Source organism: Ursus maritimus, unplaced genomic scaffold (genome assembly GCF_017311325.1).
Source record: "Ursus maritimus isolate PB19 unplaced genomic scaffold, ASM1731132v1 scaffold_7, whole genome shotgun sequence".
Taxonomy (NCBI): domain Eukaryota; kingdom Metazoa; phylum Chordata; class Mammalia; order Carnivora; family Ursidae; genus Ursus; species Ursus maritimus.
In genome coordinates this window covers 79,935,182-79,960,248 of record NW_024426885.1, presented here as the reverse complement: position 1 = coordinate 79,960,248, position 25,067 = coordinate 79,935,182, and the positions used below count along the sequence as shown (strand labels likewise).

General features: G+C 45.7%; 1 protein-coding gene across 1 annotated transcript in view; it reads right to left on the bottom strand.

Annotated features, from left to right (window-relative positions):
* The window catches only part of STAMBPL1 (STAM binding protein like 1), a 45,279-nt gene extending 22,740 nt beyond the window's left edge, over positions 1 to 22,539 (bottom strand). The window contains exon 1 of the mRNA XM_040624740.1: positions 22,442 to 22,539. The gene's annotated coding sequence lies outside the window, so the exon portion shown is untranslated. The remainder of the gene's footprint in view (positions 1 to 22,441) is intronic.
* Positions 22,540 to 25,067: the final 2,528 nt, after the last annotated feature.

The following is a 25,067-nucleotide window of genomic DNA, read 5'->3' as shown; positions in this document are numbered from 1 at the left end:
AGAGAAGGAGGGAGAAAAAGAAAGAAATTAAAACAGTTAAAGAGATAAAACAAAAAGACTTATGAGGAATTTAGGGCTGGGTGGGGGGAAGGGAGGGAAGGGGACAATGAAACACTAGTTAGTCATTGACTAGGGTCATGTAAAAGCCTAGAGTTATTTTTTAGAGGTCACTCAGATCCTTAAACGGAGAACAAATAATTTTAAAAATTAAAAACATTACAACAGCAGTTCTTAAATTTTACTGTATCTAAAAATTATGCATGCCTGAGTCTTATTTGAAATGCAGATTCCTAGAACTCACCCACGAGGATTCTGAATCCAGCAGCTGTCAGCCCACCAATGGGCACTGACGGTTAGGATGTGACCTCACAGAAACGTGAGGTTTCCAAGCAATACTCGCAGAGAGACTGTCCTTGAGAATGCCTGAAGCAGGGTTCCTAGTTGCAAGCAAAGGCACTGACTCTTGAATTCACAGGATAATGGAAAGATCACAGATTTCCAGGAGGCCAGGGAAACAGGGCTTGGAGGCTCCATATCCAGAACCCACCCCAATCACTCAGCAGCACTGGTCTGGTGGGAAGGGGGGGCCCCCAGCTTCCGGCACCACCACCAGCTGCCATGTCTTGCTTGATGTGACCAGTTTCCCATTCAAAGTATGGGACGGAGGTGTGTGGCTGGCAGAGCATAGGTCACACGTCCGCAGCCTGGCACCAGAAAGTGCAAACACCCAGCCCCTGACACCTGCAATGCAGGCAGTGGGCTATGCCCGGTGAGAAAAGGTACCGGGTGCCAGGCCTGGGTGGCCAAAGACTCAAACCAGCTTCTCTGTAATGAGTTTCTGAACAGACAACAGAATTTATTAACGTGCCATAGATGCAACCCAGTCACTATTAACTCCCACACATACATTTATTTATAGTTCAGAAATGGAAACCAACTCCCCTCAAGTCTAGGATGAAAGAAGTTTATAGATGGGCCGGTCAACTTATTTCTTTGGACCATTAACTACTCAGTGGCAGTGGTCCTGTCTTAATTTGTTTTTTAACCTCTAATCCTAGCACCCATCAGTTTCAACACAATCTGTTACCCAAGTCAACATAACCAGTTATGTTCTCTAGACCAGTAGCATCGAAGTGTGTACAGGATCCCCAAGGCCCTTTTAAGGGGTGTGCAAAGTCACTGTTATTTTCATAATATCACTCAAATGTTATTTGGTCCTTCACCATTAAAGTGTCACAACTCTGCAGTGGAGACTTCTAGAGGGTCCAAGTGAATGGAATGCTTATTTGCATATTTCTGTCAATGTCTGCTTCAATTTTTCATATGGTAAACATAAACCAGTGTAGCCCACATGAGCAAAGCTTTTTAGGATCCTTAGTAATTTTTAAGCATGCAAAGGGGTCCCAAGACCAAGACGTTTGAAAAACACCACACTAGACCAACTACGCAAACAAACAAAACAAAATCTTGCCACGTGACTTCAATCTAAACACAAATAGTGTGGCCCAGAAGAATCTAAAAGAGAAAAAGTACATGTCAAGTATCACCTGCCATTGGCACTACTGGGGTCCTGCTAAAATAATTTTAAAAACTGAGGGCAGGGGCTCTTGGGGGACTCAGTCAGTTAACTGTCTGTTCATTTTGGCTCGGGTGGTGATTGCAGGGTCGTGGGATCGAGCCCCGCGTCCGGCTCCAGGCTCAGCGGGGAGTCTGCTTGAGATTTCCCTCTCCCTCTGCCCTCGGTCCTCTCTAAAATAAATGAATAAATCTTAAAAACAAAACAAAACAAAAAACCGAACAACGGAGGGCCCTATAAGAGGTGCCTGACCTCACAGAACCTGAGATCCAGAAGAGCAAATGTCACACACTGCTTGATATCTACCATTCCCACTCTTTTTCTAATAGAAAAAATACAATTTTTCGCTGCTATAGAGCCACCCAGGTAAAAACCTACATTTTCCAGCCTGTCTTGGTCTCAGACGTGGCCGTATCCCCAAGCTCTGCCAGAGTGGGGTGTGAACAGAAGTTCTGTGATCAAAGTCTGGATCCTACCCCGTAGAGAAAGGGACCGGGTCTCCTCCACCCACCCCGCCCCTCCTGCCAGTGGCAGTGCGGCCGCGCCGGTGCCGGAGCCGTCGGGAGCACCAGGCACGGAAAAGCGAGAAGAAAAAGGAAGCACTCCAGTGTGCTTGCACACAGACGATGACAGGGACAAATGTCTACCTTGTGCAGTCCTGTGTCTTGTTTAGGCAGCTGCGCCTGCATCCTGACAAATGCAGTGGTTTGACCTCGAAAGGGTGACGCAGCACAGCCCAAGGCCGATGGTGGCCGATACCAACAAGGAAATCCACATCCTCCATTGCGCCTGTGCGCCCCGGGGCTCGGCTGTGCTGCCTCCACGCCTCGGCCCTGGGATCAGGCGGTAGCCTGTTCCTTCCTTGTGACCTCACAACTCACCCAAATCCTGCCCAGCCTGGGAGAGCCCACATTCCCAGCCAGAAGTTTCAGACTTCGTCAAATATTATTAACCTATGGCCCCAAAGGCAACATTTGATTGTTACAAATGTTTAATTTGGTTGTTACGGTAAATTAAAAAAAATTAAGTTAGTTATCAATATTTACAAATTGGGAGATTTCATAGAAAAATTCAGGTTTTAGCTCTCCTAAAAAAAAAAAAATCAGAGGATCTGGCACCACTGGGCCCAGTGCCTGGGACATTTGTTTGTTTTTATCATCTATCCTGAGTTTAGAACACATATGTATTTGTTATGTGAATGAGGAAGCAGTTCCCTTTAAGTCTACAGTATATTCCCCCATCACATTCCCGGGGGTATAACAAAAGTTTGGTAAATGTTTGGCTCTAAATCTGTGCTCAGATATGTCCCCCAAATGTACCAGCCTTCCAGAACTTACAGGCAGCTCATTTATTTCTCTTAACACATGTCTGTCCGTGAATTCAGTCACATATTCATTCAACAAACATCAACTGAACAGCTAGGCTATACCGGGCATTGTTCCAAGCATGCAGGACATGAAAAAAATTGGCAAAGATTCCTGCCCTTTGTGAAGTTAACATTCTAGTCGGAAGAGACAGACAAACAATAAACCATTTAAATAAATTGTATAGTAAGTTAGAAGGTAATATGTGCTTTTGAAAAGAGAAAAAAGAGCAAAGGGAACCAGGAGCCCTGTGGAGGGGATAGACTGGGCAGCAAATGGAAGTATGAAATGGAATTTTCATGGTAGGTCTTATCTGAGGCCAAAAATGAAGCAAGGGCTTGAAGGACATGAGGGAGAGGAGAGAGATAGTGCAAAGGCCCTGAGGTAGAAGCATCCCATGCTTGAGAGAGAGCAAGGCAGCTGGTTGGAGGAGGCCGGCCGGCCCTACGCTGGCCGGGGCCGTGTCCTCGAGCTCCTCATTCATCAGCAAGCATACGGGAAGCAGGCCAACAATGACTTCAGGTGCTAAAGATAAGATAAACACTGGAATTTGGAGGATCAAAAATCAACAGCAGAGAATGCCAAAGGCAGATGGGAAGTACTCAGCATCGGGCGCGCGCACCGATAACACCCAAGTTCCCTTTGGAAGTAGAGGCCTGGCGGGAGTCCACTTGCCGCTGGGCCCTCCTGGGCCCTCCCAGGCTCACCTCCCTCCTTCACAACTGGGCTCATCACTTGGGAGAGGCCCACGACCAACTGCAAACATTCCCCAGGAATACCCACTTCATTCTCAGCCTGCTTGCTACCCCACCCCCCACCCCCAGGGGGGCACACATCTCTGTGACTTCCCAAACCCAAACCCCAGCCCTCAGATACACTGAACATGTAGCAGGCCTCTCGAGAGTACTTTTTGCTTTAGAGCCCCCTGTCTTCTTGCCTAGACCTCCAGCCCCTTTTCCCCATGGTAGCTTCCAAAGACACAAATTTCCTCTTCCAATGACTTTCTCAAGAGGAAGAGGAGGAGTGTCTGCCTTCTGTGAATCCTGGCACGCAAGGGCTTGGGGAACTGGTCAAAACCATGTATATTCACACTGAACATCTGGAGGCCAACTCCTGTCCCCGCAGTCCTGCTAAGGGGTACCTCCTGGAACCAATGGAACCATTCCCAACCACGCCCAGGGCGGACAGGACAGAAAGCGGGTCTCGCTCATGAGTGGCCTGGGAGGGGGCGGGAACCCTCTCCAAGCTGACACCTCACAGCTCTGAGTTTGTGAGAGTTTACGCTCCCTCCGTCCCCAGCTTTACAGCCCAGTAGCAGAATTCCTTTTGAATTTGGGGTCCCAGTTGGATGTGTCCAAGTCTCAACTGCCCCCCCAAGGCAGTGTGTAAGCAGCTCTCCGATGCTGCCTTTGCATTAAAAATCAGCTGCAGATAATGCCAAGAACGAAGAAAATAGCTCACCTAGCACAGTGTTATCTTGTGACCTTTTACTATTAAGTCCTTAACTCTCCTTTTCTTCTTTTTTTTTTTTTTATACTTTCTTGTGGCTAAGCTCAGAATTTGGACCCACTTCCATACACACAACCATATTTTCCAGAATACAGAGGATCTACCAGGCAGGGAGCATCTAGCAGGCAGGGAGCGTCTACCAGGAAGGGAGCAGTCCCCTCTGAGGGCCAGCATGCAGAAGAGGCAGCGAGGCAAGCTCCCAGGCGTGTCATTTGCTTGCGGGCGCTCCCTTGGACCAGAACGCCCTGGTAAACTGGAAAAGCAGGGGCGCCCTGTGGCCAGTGACAGAGGCTGGGAGCACCTCATGCCACCTCCCGGACTCTCATTTCTAATTGGCCAACCAGCAGCCCTTCTTGTCCCCACCGGGTTAGAGTTCATGTTTTTCAGGAACGACACGGTGCAGTTTATTGTGGTGGAGGTAAGTACAGGAAGCGATCATAAGCTAGGCTGTGAGCAAAGGTGTCATCCTCTGATTCAGATAAAAGGAGGTCAAGGGTCGTTTTCACGCCTTAAAGGACAGGCGCAGGGAGAAGCAGCGCCCAAGTCACTCTCTTGCAGGTTGGGACCGGCTTTAGGACCAAATGACCTAGGCACACACGTGCTGTTCACTTCAAAAGATTTAAAAATGCAGACACTAAACCAAAGATTGCTTTCTTTTATCCTCGTCTGTAAATATCTGCAAAGCAGAAATATGCTGATACAAATAAATATGCCTTTACAAGTAAGATAACACCTTATTTGTACTAAAACATTGAGAAGATAAATATGAAACTTGATAAGAATATTAGTAACAGCTTTATTGCATTTTCCCCCTATACTTGTAAGTACTGTAGGGGAGAACCTACCAGATGTCAGGTGCTCTCTCTTACCCCTAGAGGGATAGTCCAGGTTAAACATACCACAATCGTGTGGTTTAGATTAGATCAGCAAGAATGCACTTGCTACAGGAAAGGTTATTTTTTTTTAAAGATTTTATTTATTTATCCGACAGAGATAGAGACAGCCAGCGAGAGAGGGAACACAAGCAGGGGGAGTGGGAGAGGAAGAAGCAGGCTCATAGCGGAGGAGCCTGATGTGGGGCTCGATCCCATAACGCCGGGATCAAGCCCTGAGCCGAAGGCAGACGCTTAACCGCTGTGCCACCCAGGCGCCCCTACAGGAAAGGTGATTGAATAAATTACTGCTCTGATGCATGTTGTAAATCACTTCAAGGTAAGTCCAGGCTACGTTGGAAGCTATCAAGTCTCATTTTGGCCATTAAGTTTATTATTTCTCATAGCATAATAGCATTTTTAACCTGACACCAGAATGAAGTGGTTGAGGACCTTTGGCACCAACGGCCCAGGCTTTGGGGCCATATACACCCGTAGGAGAACCCAGCTTTCACCATTTATGAGTTGGGAGTGCTATGACATCTTTTTTTTTTTTTAAGATTGTATTTGTTTATTTGAGAGAGAGCACAAGCAGGGGGAGGGGCAGAGGCAGAGGCAGAGGGAGAAGCAGACTCCCCGCTGAGCAGGGAGCCCAACGCAGGCCTCGATCCCAGGACCCTGGGATCATGACCTGAGCTGAAGGCAGACACTTCACCGACTGAGCCACCCAGACACCCCTATGACATCTTATTTAACCTTTTCTGTGTACTTCATCTTCCTCTATTAAATGGGGGGAAAGAACACCTTTCCAAAAGAACTCGACTGAGCTTAAATAAATAAGAGGGATATATATAAGGTAAAACATAAAGAAATAAATAAAAGTTCTATTACAGTTCCTGGCATGCAATAGAAAAATCAAAGAAAACCAGCCCCTTCTCACATGAGGTGACTAGGGAAGTGAGGTTAATTGCCTCTGTCCTCCAGGGTTGATTTCTGTTGTAGAGATCAGAGATGACTCACGTGGAGGGACTTGCTTTATTTCAATTAGCTTTGACAGACACTCTCAGTTATCCACCCAGCAGCCACCGTCTCTCCATGCCCGCCACGTCTTTCTTGCCACAGGCGCTAACCTCACCAGAGACCCTTCCCTTTCCCGGTGTCCCTTGCACTCAGAACTAGTTGGCTAGTTGGTAAGCGACCAAATCTTGGGCAATGGGACCAAAACGGGGAATACTATTGGGAGGACTCCGTGAGAGCTTTTCATCTTGTAATACCAGGAGACATTCTGGAGAATATGTGCCTTTCCATCAGCCAGACAAGTGTCCTCATGCAAGACTTGAAATGCAACTTCTGTCTTGCGACACGGGAGTCAAGCCGGAGAAGCTTCCGGTGTGCAGAGGATGGTGGAGCCAAAGAGTGGCATGAGCCTGGCTCCTTGGTGACGTGGCCAGGCTGCTGAGTTTTACCCTACAACTATCCTCCTCTGAACTGTTGCCATATAAGATAGAAGTGCCATTGTTGGAGACACTCCCAGGATTCTGGAAGATATTGCCTAATTGATAGAGGGTTTCTCTGGCAACATGACGAACTCTTCAGCTATGTAATTCCAATGGCAAAAGTAGTGATTCTGCATCACTAAAATAATAATAATAGAATTTTGTAAGATTTAACTATTTTTGAATATCTCCAAGATATTACACTCTTCTTTGATTAAAACAGCCTTATTACTTAACTCTTTTTTTTTTAAAGATTTTATTTATTCGACAGAGATAGAGACAGCCAGCGAGAGAGGGAACACAAGCCGGGGGGTGGGGGAGGAAGAAGCAGGCTCATAGCGGAGGAGCCTGATGTGGGGCTCGATCCCATAACGCCGGGATCACGCCCTGAGCTGAAGGCAGACACTTAACCGCTGTGCCACCCAGGCACCCCTACTTAACTCTTTCTTGATGAGTCAACCTTATTGGTACGTTGGTACCTGCCAACAGCAATGCTGTTGCTCCATTTCTCATTTGCTCTTGTCTAGAAAATCAATTAAAAAAGCAATGCTTTACTAAACTTCTGACCTCAGTCTTTCTGTCCTTTTAGTTTTAGATCACTGACAAAATAATTGACACTTATTTGTAAAATTAAAGTGTAGACTGGACATGGATCTCAAAGGGTCCCCCTGTGAGTAAACTGTATGCTGATGACAGTGAATGTGCTATAGGGTTTCCAACCTGGCTACACAACCATTTTCTTTTCTTTTCTTTTCTTTTCTTTTCTTTTCTTTTCTTTTCTTTTCTTTTCTTTTCTTTCTTTTCTTTTTCTTTCTTTCTTTTTCTTTCTTTCTTTCTTTTTCTTTCTTTTCTTTCTTTCTTTTCCTTTCCTTCCTTTTCTTTCTTTCTCTCTTTCTTTCTTTCTTTCTTTCTTTCTTTTTCTTTCCTCCCTCCCTCCCTCTCTCTCTTTCTTTTTCTTTCTCTTTCTTTCCTTCCTCCCTTTCTCCCTCCCTCCCTCCTTCCTTTCTCTTCTTTCTTTCTTTCTTTCCTCTTTTTTCTTTCTTTCTTTCTTTTCTCTTTCTTTCTTTCTTTTCCTTCCTTCTTCTTTCTTTCCTTCTTTCTTCCTCCCTCCCTCCATCCCTCCCTCTCTCTCTCTTTCTTTTCTTTCTCTTTTTCTTTCTTTCTTTCTTTCTTTCTTTCTTTCTTTCTTTCTTTCTTTCTTTCCTTCCTTCCTTCCTTCCTTCCTTCTTTCCTCCACTGTTTCCCAGATAAGAGCAAGGCAAGTTCTGGGCAGGTGAGGGATTACTGCAGCACTATATTTCACCTTTAATATAGCAAAAGAGCTATCATCATCATCATAAGGACTATGAACAGGTAGCTTTCCCTCCCTGGTTAACTGGAATAAAGCACTAACCCTCACCAAAGCCTGAACAGATCGGGGGCAGTTGAGCCTAGAGATCAGATGTGCAACCTCCAGGATCAGACCACCTGGGTTCATATTCTGACTCTAACCACTAAATGCAGGATCAAAGCTTCTCCAGCTGCAAAGTGGGGTTGAGAACAGTAAGTAAGGAAAAAAGTTGCTGAGAGGGTGAGGTGATGCCTGTAAACCACAGAGCACGATGCTTTGTGCTAACAAATGACCACACCATTATCTGCATGTTACCGATGAGGAGGCAAGAGACCAGAGTAGGTGAGAAACCTGAGCAAGTGGTGGAGCAGAGACTCAGAAGTAGGCACACAGGGTCCCCGAGGTCAGGCTCAAGCAGCATGTGACAGCTGACGGTCAAATCAGGCCAAGGTCAGATCCTCGGGGCTTGGATGAGAGCGGCAGGATTTACTGCAGAAATGAAAGCTCACTCCTTCAAAAATCATCTGAGCCATGAATATACATGCAGGTGGTTGGCGGTGTGGGGAGTTGGGGCAACTGGGGAGAAACTCGTAACCACTGATTGGATTGTTCTAAGGGTTCTTGGAATAGTCAGGTTTTCTGCTTTCTTCTAGAGTCAATTTTAGTAGCTCAAATTTTCTATTTTTCCCCCATTTTATCTGTTTGTCCAATGCTGATAGTCGGTGTTCTCTTCGGATGTTTTAAATTATTAATGGGTCACGGGGCACCTGGGTGGCTCCGTCAGTTGGGAGTCCGACTCGTGGTTTCGGCGCAGGTCCTGATCTCAGGGTTGCGAGACTGAGCCCCACGTCGTGCTCCAGGCTCAGGTGGAGTCTGTTCTAGATTCTCTCCCTCTCTCTCTGTCCCTCTCCCCTCTCTGTCCCTTTCCCCACCCCTCCCCCTGCTCTCTCTCTCAAATAAATAAATAGTTTCAAAATAAATATATAACTTATTAATGGGTCTGTAGTTACGGCTCCCGTTTTATTCTTAATTATTTGTGGGTTTTCCTCTTTCTGGGTTAACATTGTCAGAAATTTAGCTACTTCATTGATGTTTTTCAAAGAATCAGCTTTTGGGTTGGTTTATCCTCACCACCTTATTTGATCACTTTCTGTTCTTTTTTTTATTATTTCATTACTTTCACCATATTTAGAATTAAGATACCACTTCATTTCTAGCTTCTTGAGGATTGTTCCTTGTTTTCTACGTTTTATAATTTTTCAACAAATGTGTCTAAGCAGACAAAAGAAAGAAATGAAATTTCCGTTCAGGTTTACAAATATCTGATTCTTAATCTTCTCTCTGCCAAAGAAAGAAAAGGGCATTCACTGCCTTCACTTGTTTTTTAGTCTGTGGATTGACCACCTGGAATACATGGTTGAGAAATTCAAATGCATAATTATTCTACCAAGACACAGTTCAATTCAAAATACATGCTGGTTTTTAATGTAAGCTCTAAACTGCGATATTCAAAAAGCATTTCACGTGCTCATAAGTGTGCTAATTTAGGATTCTGGTTTTTTTTTCTTAATGAGATTATCCAATTAATATGCATCATAAAACACTCAGAAAATGAATCTGAGGTGTCAGGGAGAAATTCACATTCGTACACAATTATTTTGTCATCTTAAATCCATACGAGCACATTAGCTGTGTCATTCTGGTGTGGAGGTACTAAAATTTCCTGGAAATTAGGCCTTCTAAAAATAAGCCATCCAAAAAAATAAAAATAAGCCATCCATAAGCCAGTAAGCTTTAATGTATCCTTTAACATACTTCCCTCTTGTTTGCTGCAGTAAGCCTGTAACAAAATACTATCCAGGAGTTATCTAATTCGATGAAGCATAATGAGTCAGAATAAATTTTAAAAATAACCTCATTTTCTTGCCTGCCAGTTGCCTGAAGCTCAGAGATACAAGGTCAGTCCTTGGGCATTATGAATCTATTTTACTTAATTTTCATAAATTTCCTAAGGACCGCCCATGACCAAGATGAATTGAGCCCAGCACTACTACTCAAAAGCAAAAGCGATCCTAGAATACTTCTGGACGAGCGCTTCTCCAATGTTCCCCGACCACAGGGATTGTAAGTGTCCGACGCGTTCCTGTGGAGAGCGGCAATCACATTTTTGGTTTTGTACTGGACGATCTCTTCGACAGAGCGGACCGGAGCGACATGGGCTGTGTCCTCCGATAGCCTTGCCTGGCAGTCCATTTAAAATTGCTTAACGATCCCCTCACGCTGCCGAAGTGGTCAGCAAGGGCCCGGCTGCCTGCTGTGCCTGCGCGCTCACCGCTCGCTCACTCGCTTCCTCCATTCCCGCCCTGGCGCTGACATCCCGCCGCTCTGACATAACTTTCCCCTGAGTGTGGTTCCTGAGCCACCTGCACCACGATTACGTGGTAGAGGAGGACAGTGCCTGTCACAAGAAAACAGATTTCCAGATGCCACCGAGTCAGATTTTCTGAAGAGCGCCCCACAAATCTCTACTTTTATCCAGCAGCCCAGCAGATCTTGACGCACGTGGAAGCCCGAGGCTCACCACGTGGGTAAGACCGTTACAAATCACCTCCTACAACCCGCCAGGCCTGGCCCAGCCGCATGTTCCCTCCCGCAGAACAAATTCCTGCCTAGGCCTCTGTGACGCGGAGGCACACCTGTCCTCACCCTGCATCTCAACTACCAATCTCCTGTCTTTTCTGTTAACATACTTGTATTCCTTAGGACACGTTTCTCTCATGACTCGAACTGACGCTTCATCTGAGCGTTAGCGCTGTCTTCAAATGTCTTCCATCCCCTTCCACCAGGACACCCACGGCTAAATGCATCTTTCCTACAAATGTCGCCGGCTCCAAGTAAATCCAGCTCTTCATTTATTTGGACAACATTATTTATTAACCGACAGTCTGTGCTAGGACCTAGTGATACAACGGTGACCAAAGAGACGGATCACATCTGATCTTAGGACACTGACATTCTGCTGGGGACAGGGTGAGGCAGAGACGTGTGGGAACTGCTACAAAGACAAAATACAGGAAACAGAGACAGGCTTTTTTTTTTTTTTTGCAAAAAAACACCTCAGAAACAATAGTGTCTTCCTCAGTGCAACAGGAGGCAGTGTTTTGCCCCATTATCGTTGATGTCAACTGTGATCTCTTGCTTAAATCATGTCTGCCAGGCTTCTTCCCTGTGAAGATACTATTTTTTCCTTCATAATTACAAAGTATCTTGTAGGGAGTTACTTCGAGAACCTGCGAATACACCTGGGCCCACTAATTGTAACATCCAAGACGATTCTTGCCTGAACATTGATTACTATGGTGCCTGAAAACGGTGAATTTTCTATTTCCATTCTCCCTTCGACATTTCTTAGTTTAGGTGGCATTTTTGCTTGAAGGTTGTTTAGTTTTTGTACAAAATGTTTACGTTTCACCCTGTTAAACGGTTCCACCTCTTCTTTATGGGATCTGGGTTTTTCACCATTTTTTATAAAAGATCTTCAAACTCGCTGACACCAAAAAAAACTTTTAAAAACACGTCCACCCATCTTTTCTTCCAGTAATTTTATGGTTGGATATTTCTGAATAAATACCTTTGATCTGTGTGGAATTAGTTCTTTGTAAAGAGCGAGACAAGGGTACAGCTTCCTTTGACCACTAGGCGAAATGGCCCTGAATCTCCTCGATTACACTCAGCTTCTCGCAACTCTGCCCCATAAGGCCACCTGCCCAAACTAGGCACTTAGTACATCTTTATTAAATTCAAGTAGTCTCTGCCAATTGCACCTCAATAAAGCCGAAAGGAAAAAAAAGTCTAGCAGCAGTGGATCAAGTTACAGAGGAGAGGAACCAACCCCCAGGCTGGAAGGCAACTGTGGGTGAGGTAGCCCAGACGGGGACTGAGTGGTAGAAAGATTGGAGAAGGATACATAGCTATTGGGGGAGATTCTGAGAAGACACAGACCTTGGAAGTTAGTGGACATACTGAGGTGTGGGACAAACGCAGGCAAAGATATTGTCAATGCTGATGTGGACAGAATGGCAGACTGGCACAGACGAAACTTGCCCCCACCCCGATGAACGGTACCAACATCTAATCAATTGCACGACACCTGGTGAAATCTGGAAATAGCTCCCCCCATGTCTGCCGCCTCCCTGAGTCCACAGCCAATCTGCCACTGCACATGCACGTGCACACACACACACGCGCGCGCGCGCACACGCGCTCATGAAGAAACGTCAGGCCCACTCAAATGGAGGGAGTTTCCATAAAACAACTGGCTACGCTCTCAAAAAGTGTCCTGATGATGAAAGACAGAGAAAGACTGAGGAACGGTTTTCAAATTAAAAGAGAACACGGAGACAAAACAACTGAACGCCAGGCACCACCCTGCAGGGGACCCTGGTCCAGAAGGACGCCGGGGAAATGCGAATGAGGTGTGTGCGTTAGACAGCAACGATGTGACTGTATCACCTTCCTGAGTTTGATAACGACTGTGACTATGTAAGCTGTTCATGTTTGGGGAAAGGGGGGTAAAGGATATACAAAAATTCCATGTACTATTTTTGCAATTTTTTGGAAGTCTGACATGATTTTATTCATTTATTTACTTTTAAAGTCTGACATTATTGGGACACCTGGGTGGCTTAGTAGGTTAAGCATCTGCCTTCGGCTCAGGTCATATCTCAAGGTTCGGGGATCGAGTCCCGCATCGGGCTCCTTGCTCTGTGAGGAACCTGCTTCTCCCTCTGCCTGCCCCTCCCCCTGCTTATGCTCTCGCTCTGTCAAATAATAAATAATATCTTTTAAAAAATAAAAAATAAAACTAAAGTCTGACATTATTTTAAAGCATTACTTTTAATGTCCAGTTAGTACCTTAAAAATCCCTCAGAAAGGAAAATGACAAAAAAAGAGTTTCCATCCCTTGCCAGTTATAACATCTAGTGCTTCTAAAGCATAGGGAGCATTTGCAGAAACATAAGAAAGAGATAGGGTTGAGTAAAAACAAGCAAATGGAATGAATAAGTCACAAGAGAAATATAAACAACTAAGTAATGGGAAAAATGCTTCATTTCACTAATAATTAAGAAACCACAAATTTGAGCAAGGCATCTTCTTTTATTTGATTGATACAACCTCATGATTGACTGTACTAAACAATGATGAGGATTGGAAGAAAAATTAGCAATTTTTAAAAATAATACGCACTCCTGTTGAGCAAGCAATTCTAAGATTTTCCCTTAAGCCAAATAATATACCATATGCACACACACACACACACACACACACACCCCTCCCTCTTTCTCTCTCATCTCAGCATGGTTTAAAAATATGAAAATTTAGGAAGTAAAAATAGCCATCAAAAGGGTGTTACTTAAAATAGAGAACATCTCTAGTTGATGAAGCCAGTGGAGAGGACTTACATCTACGCGCACGGAACCAGGAAGATGTCCAAGTTCCAGCATGATGAACTGGGGGAAAAGCCAGTCGTACAGTAACATAGGAAGTATGACTCCATCCCTGTGATACATATGCAGTTAATGTATATCGGCATTTGCAAGAAAAAGGTTGGAACAACACACACTGAATTTTTCCCAGGTGTTCGCTCACGGATGGGAGGTTGAAGGCCTTCCACGTTCCATTCGTCCCATTCTGTACAGTTTGTTCCTAGCAGGTATCACTTCATAACCAGACAAATTATACCTCCGTGACGTCTATCAGTTTTGAGTGGGCAGTTCCAGGTTTTAATCCTGGCCCTGCCACCTTCCAGATGTGTGAATTTTGGCAAACTCCTGAGTCTGTTCTTCCAGTCCAAACAGAGCTGAATTCTGCCCTTCTTCCTTCACAATATTTTTAAGGTAGGGAGTCGTAATGGTTACTCAGGGGCTCTCTAAATCCAGAGGCGCTGCTCTGGCCTGACGGCCCCGCTGGGTCGTGGCCTCAGTGTTATCACACATCACACGGAGTTGCTGGAAAGAGCATGGAACTGGCTACAGACCGTCAAACACAGAGAAATCTGCTGCATAAACCCTTTGGTGTCAGTTCTGCCAAATTGAAGGCCCTAAGTGCCCCCTCTCCCTTCTCCCTTCTGCCTTCATGGGGACAAACCAGTTGGCTTTGCCCACCTCTTCCGTAATCCTCTGTTTCTGGACCAGATGCTGTGTGTCCCAAGCATGTGTCACACTTGTTTGCATCGGGTAAGACCGGCACGCAACAAGGCACGCTGGTAACCTAGTGCCTACCACAAGAGGTCTAAACACCCTTCCTTGGAGGCCCTTCAGTGCCAGAGATCTGCGGACCCCTTTTCTTGGGCACGAAGAGACTTTGTGTTCCACTGCTCCCCAGTGGATGTCTCTCCCCTACTTCCCTCTTTGATCAAACCCTCTCTGCTCCATCCCAACACACGCCATTCGGGATGTGCGGTGTTCCGTCTAAACATTCCCACCAACCCTGTGGTTTTCTGATTCCATGCATCCAAAAACTGGTATTAATAAGAAAATGAACCACGGAATCCAGTGCCACTAAAAAAACTCCAAGGCGGCCCTACTGTAAACGTTATTACTTAAAAATAGAAACACAGATCTGAATACAAAATCAGATCTAGCTCCTTGGGTTTCTTTTCTCTCAAAGCGTGGTTTATTGACCAACTGCACATCAGAACCAACCCTCTGCAAAGGTGGTTAAAATGAAGGCTCCTTGGCCCCATCCAAACTTACTGAATTACAAGTTGGTGGTATGGAGGCCATTTTGGGTTTTGGAGACTAGTATGAGACGCATCACTCCAGTTAATAATCTAGGTCTTTCAATAATGTTATACTTGGCAACAGAAAAATAACCTTTATACCCTAAGAACGTGATGCCATCTACATGGCTTTCAACCTGTATTTTCATCTCATAGATTTTCCATTAACGGGAAAAAGAAAGTTCCACACCCACTAATGATTCCAAGTGATTTTCACCTTTTTTGTTTTGCTTTGTTTGCTTAAAGTACTCTCGTGAGCCCTGCAGTGAACCATTTCTCTGACCCATTTTTACGAGGACTGATTTCAGGCCTCTCTCTTCTAATTTTGTTCCACCCATCATGTCTTTTTGTTTCCATGAAAGAAAACTTATCTCGTGGAACAGTTCATAAACCAGCCTTTCAAGGACAAAACAGACTGGAAAAAGAACCCGAGCCAACCTATCAGAAGACTGAAGCAAGAACCCACAGGCATAAAGGCCTCTCTACTTCTCTTCTTCATGGTTGAAATGCACATTTCCAGTGTTAAAAGCTATGGTTCTAGTAACAGGGTGAATAAAATCACACAGTCCTTAGATGAACTGAAAGGAACCATAATTGCGATTATTGATTCTGGTTTTCTTTCTGCCTTTTAACTAAAAGGGCACAGCTGGTGGTTGCCCCAGCCACCGACGTTCAGAATGCTACACTCTCATAAGGGACCCACGCTGCACTTGCTTTCTGAGCACCTGCCAAGGAAAACAGGCAAGTTTCACTCTGGGCCAGGAAGGGTTAACAATAAGTCATCACTGGCCTCCTGTTTCCAAATTACCCTGAGAGTCATCAAGTCAAACAATCAAAATGAATAATTCCTGACAGGTCCCTGAACAGTTATCTCTTGTATGAGGCTGAGCTGATTCTCTGGTTCAGTTACTGTGATAACCAGCGAGACGAAAGTATAGCAAAGGTCTAAAAAACAAAACACCAAATCCACCGGAACTCAAATTCTTTCATCCTTAATAAGGGTTATATTTTTTGTTTTTTGTTTTTTTTAAAATTTAGGAAACATTTTTCTCAGGTGCCCTTATGCTCCCTGGGGAACAGGGCCACAGGGCATCTCGCCCAAGCTCCTGACTTGCTTGCAATCCTAGGGGTGGTGGTGATAGCCCCAGGCTACTGAAAGAGGGACTGATGAGCCGGCTTGGCCCACGATTCACACCCACGGAGGGGTGCTGGAAACAGGAGGGCAGGAGGTGTGGTGAGAAACAAAGAGGGTGCCAGCCGGCTCCTCCCAACCCTCAGGCAGGCTTCCAGGGATCAATCCAGGCTAGGAAGCCTTCCAGGTTTACTACGGCCACAGGTGGGGACCTGCGGGAAACCCCATCTTTATTTCCTTTAAATCAGATCTAAACTCACAACATTTAAAAACAGTTCCTTTAAAAGGAATTGAACTTTAGGGACACCTGGGTGGATCAGAGTGTCATGATCCCAAGGTCCTGGGATCGAGCCCCACACCGGGCTCCCTGCTCAGCAGGGAGTCTGCTTCTCCCTCTCCCTCTGCCTGCCCCTGCCCCTGCTTGTGCTCCCTTGCGCTCACTCTCCCTCTCTGTCAAGTAAATAAATACAATCTTTAAAAAAATAAAAGGAATTGAACTTTAAATAATAATGTATAGTTGATGAGAAAAATTAAAGGAAAGGACGAAGACAATTTTTTTAAAGATGAGATTCAAAAATGTTTCTCAACTAAACAGTACCCATTAACTTTTTACAAGACCAAGGAAAGCTTTTGCCTCCTTAGGGAAAACAAAAAACAGAAAAACAAAAACACAATACCAGTTACAGATTTCTGGAAGATATTTATAAGACCAAAGAATTGCAAGAATTAACGTAATGGTAAAAATACCGAAATCTGTGATGACGTATTCCACCCTAAAGAACCTCTGGCGGAATTATGGATTTTTTTACTCTTTGTTGCTCTGGCAGTCTTCCCGCCTATAATTAAAATGTGGCCCCTTATAATTAAACATAATTTTTGAGCAAGTCAAAAATAGCTAAAATTATTTTGCTGTTATTCTATAAAATATTCTGAATAAAAATGGTTACTGTTTTAAAGATTTATTTATTTATTTTTAAAGATTTTATTCATTTATTTGAGAGAGAGAGCAAGAGAGAGAGAGCACAAGCAGGGAGGAGGCAAAGGGAGAGGGAGAAGCAGACTCCCCGCTGAGCAGGGAGCCCGATATGGGGCTTGATCCCAGGACCCTGGGATCATGACCTGAGCCGAAGGCAGATGCGAAACCAACTGAGCCCGCCAGGAGCCCCATGATTTATTAATTTATCTTCGAGACAGAGAGAGAGCCAGCAAGTAAGGGGGAAGAGCAGAGAGAATCTCAAGCAGACTCTGTGCCGAGCAGGGAGCCTGACATGGGGCTTGATCCCAGGACCCCGAGGTCATGACCTGAGCCAAAATCAAGAGCCGGACACTTAACCGACTGAGCCCCCCAGGTGCCCTCCCAAATAACAATGGCTATGAAATGTCATCATTAACTCCACCATGGCTGAGGAGTGGAAGACATATGAGACTCTGGGGGTGTAGAGAGAGGTGGATCGCATAGATGGTGGAATGGTGGATGGTGTTTTCCAGAATACTGATATCTGCCCAAAAATATAAGATACACATACTCATTAGTAATATCTCTCTTCATACCCAGTGACTCCTTACACATACTGTGTCTCCCTAACATAGTGGATAAAGTATATATTATATAATGTATAGAGATGTATATAATACATGTCATACAATATATATATACTATATACATTGTATAAATTCTTTTTTTTTTTTTAAGATTTTATTTATTTGACAGAGATAGAGACAGCCAGCGAGAGAGGGAACACAAGCAGGGGGAGCGGGAGAGGAAGAAGCAGGCCCATAGCAGAAGAGCCTGATGTGGGGCTCGATCCCAGACCGCCGGGATCACGCCCTGAGCCGAAGGCAGACGCTTAACCGCTGTGCCACCCAGGCGCCCCACTATATACATTGTATAAACCATATATACCCTATGTTATACAAATACACCATATTATATTATATAAATATAATGGATACATTATAATATTATGCATTCATTAGGGAGACATAGCCTCTCTGCCTTTAGCAAAGAATCACTGAGCATAAGATGTAACAAATAGATATGCACTGCATATGTCACCTGCCAGAAACAAAAAACAGCCTGTTTTTCAAGCACATGTGAAAACACAAATTGGAATCCTTCTTAACGAAGAACTTCATGAAAAACACGACCAAAATATCAAGGAAAACTAGCAAAAATTTTGTATGATAATCTGGGTATTCACTCTATATTGGAGATGGCCAATTCCACAATGGAAATGACTGGAGCCCTGACTCTCCATGGGACCGGTGCCCACATGTCCTGCCCCAGGCAGCATTTGGAGCCCCGCGCATGCGGTACAGCAGACAGGCATGTACACACGCTAGGAAAGCACTGGAGTCATTGTCTGTGTTTCACTCCCAGCTATGATCCTGAGCCTCTCTGTACTCAATTTTTTAATCTGCAAAATGATACCTATTGCATAAGGTTGTTCTGTGAATTAATAATAACACATACAGCACTAAACATTGTGCCAGAAACTTCTAAACACTTTTCATTTACACCTATTTATTCATTTAACCCTGCTCCAAATCTTATGAGACCGATATGAATATCCCAATGGAAAAATGAAGAAACCAAAGCTCAGAGACATTAGTAACTTACCCAAGGACACACAGCTCATCAATGACCAAAAAAAAAAAAAAATCCATGTTTCTAACCACTTCACCATCCTTGAGATGACATGACTTAAGGTTTTGTACAGTGCCTGGCACTGTACAAGTAGCTAATATTTATTAATAAATACCTGCCAAGTGTTTGCAAGATTCTGAGGTTACACCAGGGCTCAGCAGGAAAGGATGCTGTGATCAACTGGATGGGGAACAGGTGAGCGGTCATGGTCATGGTCAGGTGCACTGTTCCTCTTCCACATGACATCGGTCTGACTGCCTGACATTCTCCCTTCTCCATTCAGCGTCACTGGGATGCAACCTCGTCAGGCTGTCATTATCTGCCACTAGATTCCACCCCAATTCCCTTCTTCGATGAATCCACTCAAGTGCCAAATACTCTTCTAAAAGGACGCTGTTGTCACTTATTCCTTTCAAGGAACCTACCTTGAACTGGCCACCTTGTCTAATCAAAATTCCACATCCTGGCTTTCAAGGGCCTAAATAAGACACGGAAGGAACATGCCTTTATCTCAGGTTCAAGTGCTCAAGTGCCTACGTATGAAGCAAATCCTTAGTAAGAATGGTCATGCTTCATTACACAGAGAACAGCAGTGTTGATGCTACTTCAAAACAGTGATAAGCAATGTTTAATTTTATGTATTTATTTTGAACACAGCCCAATAGAAAAAAATTTTACAAGTCGAAGGATCTCATCTGACTTTTGTTCAGAATGAAATAAGCTTGATTGAAAGATGTAAAAGGAAGGATATCAAAGAGAAGATGTGCATTATTAATATGCACCCTAATGTTAATATCCAGGTAAATTTCAGACAGCTTTCTAATCTTGCACCCTGAAACTAGATCACGAACCACAGGGTAAACTTCTAATGATTAGGGACGGAAAGTCACACTATTTAAAAAAAAAGAAAAGAAAAAGAAAGTTGTAATACCCTTAATATTCAAGATCGGGGAATGCTCCCACTTCCAAGAGTAACTTGAGAGGCTAACTAGAGCAAATCAAAACATATGAATTATTTGTACTTATATCCAGGGACTGCTTTTAATAAATCTAAGTTACTAAGTAACCAGCAGTCTGAATTAATATCTCTGAGGCAATCACATCAATGGACAAACATAACACGGATTTAATTTAAAATTTAAAAACTCGAACAACATGTGCTTTGAAGACTTAGCAATTTGCCAGCTGTTTAACTGGCTCTTCTACTTAGCATGACAAGATACAGGAATGTACCAGAAGTTCACCTGATTTGCTTAGAGATGCAAATCATTTCTGACAAAAGCCACATCCAGATGTAGCTACATCCAGATTATTCCTGAGTTGAACATTCTGATGTCAACTCAGGGTTTCTGAATGTCCACTCACATGTCCAATTGGACCGGTCACATGTTCAGAGAGCTGGGATGAGCAAGCCAACAGGTACCAATACCCTGCTGTTTGTTTTTGTTTTGTGTTGGAGGGATCCTTACTGTTCCTTTGGTTGAGGAAGTCAGTCTTCATTGAATGTATCAACTGGGCTTCATTTTGATGAAATGATTGGTAATTCAAACCAAGTTATGGCTAATAACAATCCATACTAGAAGAGCTGATAGAGCTAAGTTGGGAAGATAAAAATTGTAGAATTGCTATTCATGTAACACATATTTATTAAGCAGCTGTAATCCATTAGCCCTAAGGGACCAAAACGTGACTCACATATTTTCAAGGATGACCATGAATCATTCCTCATCGTTTCAACTGAAGTTACTTACAAATCCCTCACGGTGTTGAGAAAAACTGCTAGCCTTGGACACAATCATAAACACAAGTGGATTAAAATGTAGTCCAGTTGGTAAAAGTATCCTTCCAAGTACCCAGCTTCCTAGGCATCTCTCACATTCCTCCTGCCCCGTCATATTTTGAGCAAGAACTACCAGGCTTTTCTCCCCTGTAAAAGGCAACCTCGCTTCCTGGGTTGTAGCTGTCCGTAGGCTTGGGAAGGGTCCTTAAAGGAGGAATTTGGCCAAGCTGTATTAAGTCCTACATGCTGAAAGTAAAAAGAGGTAGCTGTTATTAACAATTCCCTAACTATTTTTATCAGTCATTTCAGGGGCCAACCCCAGAGTCATTCTCCTCTCCAGAAGAAACCTCTCTATGGAAGATACCCTGGGGCTATGATTCTGCCATTTCTTCCTCCAAGCCTCTCACTGGTACTGGGTCCTACCAAAAGGCACAAAAGTAGGCAAGAAACTGGCTCCTGGAAGTTGGCAATATGAATATCGGGCTAGGAGTCTCTGCCTGATTGTTTAAATGGTGTTTATTTCACAAAAGAATAAAAGAAAACACATTTCTTCTTAAAATTCCCAAGAACCATACAGAAATGACAGTTGAAGTACATGCAAAAGCAGACTCCCAAGGGGCAAACCATGTGCTGTCTCCATGCTTGCACAGAAAACAAGCAGCCGGCTCATTTTCTAGGTAGATTGCAGTAACAGCTCATGTCTTTGAATGAAGACGCTGTCATGGAGAAAATGGTAAACAAGAGGAGGCTCTTTCTCCAAGGCACTAACTTGTATTAAAAAGAAGCAGAGATATTTAGAAGAGGCTACACGGTGCCCGCTACCAAGCTCTGGCCCAGCACACTCTCCAAGTTTAGTTGAACATCCATCCCACAAATACAAGATTGCCGACCCAAACAAGGCCTGGAAAGAAACAGAACACAGTGGCTTAATCTCTGTGTAAAACCACCATAGAAGAAGTAGCCCCCACCCCCACCCCCACTCCAATCTTGGAACAGGAAATCAAACATCCAGGTGTAACTTAACTGCTGGAACAAATCTGCCATATTGACCTTGACAGGGCCTTGAACCATGAGATCTAAATCTGCACCCTAGTGAGAGCCACGACCATTCTGGACACCCCTAAAACCTAGGCCTTCATTTTATTCTCAGTGATTAGCAGGATGTTTGGAAAGCACGGTGCTCACTGGAGCTTACTTTGAAAGATGTCTGTTGTACTTAACATCAAACACGGATTTCCAGAAAACCATCCCTGCCCCCATGCCAGCCAAACACAAGAATTTCTTCAATCCTCTCGATCAGGTTCTGTTTCCTACACAACTTATGACTTATACAACTTATTTTCCCCCCCAGTAATTAGAGTACCTTAGGCTCTTGGATCAGAAGTGGGGGTTGTTTTGGAGAGTTCTGGAAAATTATGTCCCAGCGACATTCCACTTCCTTTATGGACTCATTCTTTGGTTAAGGCTACAATGATTCAGGTGAGGGGACGTGTCTTAGAGTCGCTCAGAAAAGGCACAAAAGTAAACACCATCTAGAAAGGCGCGCCCCTCGCGCTGCCGTCCCCACACCGCGCGCCCCCCAAACAGCGCAGTGGGCCTTCCGAACGCCGGCACCCACCCCAAGGCTGCATCCCGAGTGGGGATCGGAAGCCCAGGCGCATAGGTAGCCGCCGGAGTCCCGCCCCGCCAACGGGAGCCACCGCTTCCTGCCTTCCCCATCAAGGTGAAAGTAACCCCTAGGGGCCGGCGGGGGCCGCGCACCGGCGGCGCGGCGGAGGCGGCCGCTCGCAGGACCGGCAGGAAGGAAGTGAGCCCCGGCAGCGCGCCTTTTCTCCCCGCCGAGCAAGCCCTGGACGCGGCCGGCGGGAAAGGGGCCCGCGGGCACCTGCCCCCGGCGTGCCCCCTCGCCCGGGCCGGAGCGCGCTCACACTCACGCACGCGCGCGTCCACTCACCAGCGGCCCCGGTGTCCGGAGCCCGCGTGGGACGGCGGCTGCGGCGGCTGTCCCCGCGCCTGCCTTGTGGCCGTGGCATCCGTCTGGCCTCTGCAGCCCCGGCCGCGGTGGCTTTTGCTAGAAGGCCCTGCAGCCGGGTGATGCGGCCCCCCCAGGGAGGAGCGCCCGCTCGCCGGCCTCGGCCGTGCCTGCCCCGCTTCCCCGCCGCGCAGCGCGGGGGCTCTGCTCCGTCCGCTCGCGCCGGCCCGCGCCCGGCTCTCCTCGTCCTCGTCCTCGTCCCCGTCCGCCCCTCCGCGGCGCGCTCCCCAGAACCCGCGCCCGGCAGGTCCCTGGAGAACCCACGCGCAGGCCGGCCGACCCGAGCCTGCAGCCGTCCCCGCCGCCGCCGGAGAAGAAATTGTCGCTGCGATGATCCCGGCCTCCCCGGCCCCGGCCCCTGGGTGCCGCCTCCGCCCCTGCCTCCGCCCCTCCGCCGCCGCGGCGGCTCCCGCGTTCTGCAGAGAAAGCTCGCAGGTGGCAGCGAGTCCCCCGGCGGGCGGGCCTAGGGCGCCAGTGAAACCGCCCGCTGCCACTTTCTCCTCTGAAACGCCGCGCGTCCCCTCCCCAGCCCGGAACCCCTGGGACTGGCGTGTGCTCCACCATCCGCTTCACCGAGGTCTCCCCGAGAGAGTGCCTCCGAACGCTGCGGGCAGGGTACGCGCGCCCCATGCCGCTGGCCATGGCCTTAAACTCGCACTGGAGTCCCGGGAAGGCTGGGGTGTGGGTGGAAACTGCACTTAATCCTCGTGTTAGAATTTCGTCCGGAGGTTCATCCATAACTCACCCCCACCGAGAAACGCGTTAGTCCTCGTCCTTCCCTCCCTGCTTCGCGTACTCGGGTAGGTAAGAGAACAAGACAGCTTCCCGCTGGGTATCGTGTTATTATCCCGTGCAGTGTTTTTTAGTATGGTCCTGGCACCGTGCCAGGCACTCTCAGTATGAAATCTTATTTCATCCTCTCCACAGCCTTATGAAAAGTGCTCTTACGTTTCCCATGACTGCAACCCGGAGAAGTAATTTGTCCCTGGTTACCCACTTAGAAAGTAGTACAAGTTAAGATTTAAATTCTGACCTGACGTCACTACACGGTCTTTCTTTCTGTGGGCCTGGCAGATTCTAGGAATTTATAAACATTTTACAAACACTGCTGCTGCTGGAAGAAACACAGACACTGTTCCACTTTTCCCGAATTTGGGGAGGTTATTTCCAAGAGAAGTGATTGCAGAGATGGGTAGTGAAACATTGGCTTTTCTTGGAGAGACCAAGCTTGGAGTCCTGTCTCTACCCCCAGCTAAGCTGTTGGGCCTCAGGCATGGTCCACCTTCTTAGGCCTCATCTCCCTGTTCTGGTTTTTCAAATGAAAAGCTTCCACTCTTGGAGGCGGCCTGCAGCCCTGACTTTTGAAAAGCCATGGTGTCATTGTTTTTCTCATTTTGAGTTTAGTTGCAAATTTTAAAATCAGGAAATTTCACAAAAACGGACTTTGGGCATGTTCTGAAAAGTTGAAAGAATTGGCAATGTTTGGTTCGTGATGGGTTCTAGCCACCATCAGCTGGAGCCAAGTCAGAGGTGTCCCCCTGACCCATGAGTCTCTTCAGTTTTCCACAGTCCCCACCACTCCCGTATGCCCCACCCCACTGACATTTGAAGATAGAATAGACATTTGAGTTTGCAGTTCTGGACTAGATAATCTCATGACCTACTACACAATAAACATTCAGTTGTAATTAAGATTAACCAGATTCCTAAAATATATTATGAAACAAAGAATTTTACATAAATATTTATAGTGGTCTTTGATCAAGGTCTTGCAACCTAGAATCCATACTCTCATAAAAGCCAAAATGGCCTAATGCCCACTGTCCCCACCCCGTAGCATCCCAGGCACCATCATGTGACCTATGTTCAGCCCATCAGAGATTTGAATCCAGAGTCTATGACTCAAATGGAAGACATTTTAGACATAATGTTTATGAAGTGACAGCAGTGCTAGAGGGGACAGTTGGACACGTCCAGTGGCAATTCCAAGTGGTGTCCTATGTGGACTGTGTGACGTGTTCTGATTCCAACTACCAAGCAACTGTGCCTGTTTGATGAGCCTGATTCTCCAGCCTTCCTATCTCTTTTGGTTTGCTACCTACTGGCCTTCCGAGACATCTCTCTTCTGATTAAGTAATCAGAACTGGTTTCCGTGTTTGCCACCAAAACTCTGTTCCAGGACTTTTGGGATGACCCAGCTCTGCCTCCCTTTCATTAATTGAATTAATGAAAAGTGGGCACAAGTGTTTTTATTCAACTTTTATCTTGGAATTTTAAAGTGTTCTAAATTTTACCTGCAATTTTTTAAAAAGATTTTATTTATTTATTTAGAGATACAGTGAACATAAGCCAGGGGAGGGGCAGAGGGAGAGGGACAAGGAGACCCCACCCCCCACCCCCACCCCCACTGAATGGGGATGATTCCTGATTCTGATATCAAGATCACGACCAGCTGGAGTGGAAGTCAGATACTGAACCCACTGAGCCACCCAAGGGCTCCTTTACTAGCACTTTTAAAGATTTTATTTTCCTATGAATCCAATGTGCA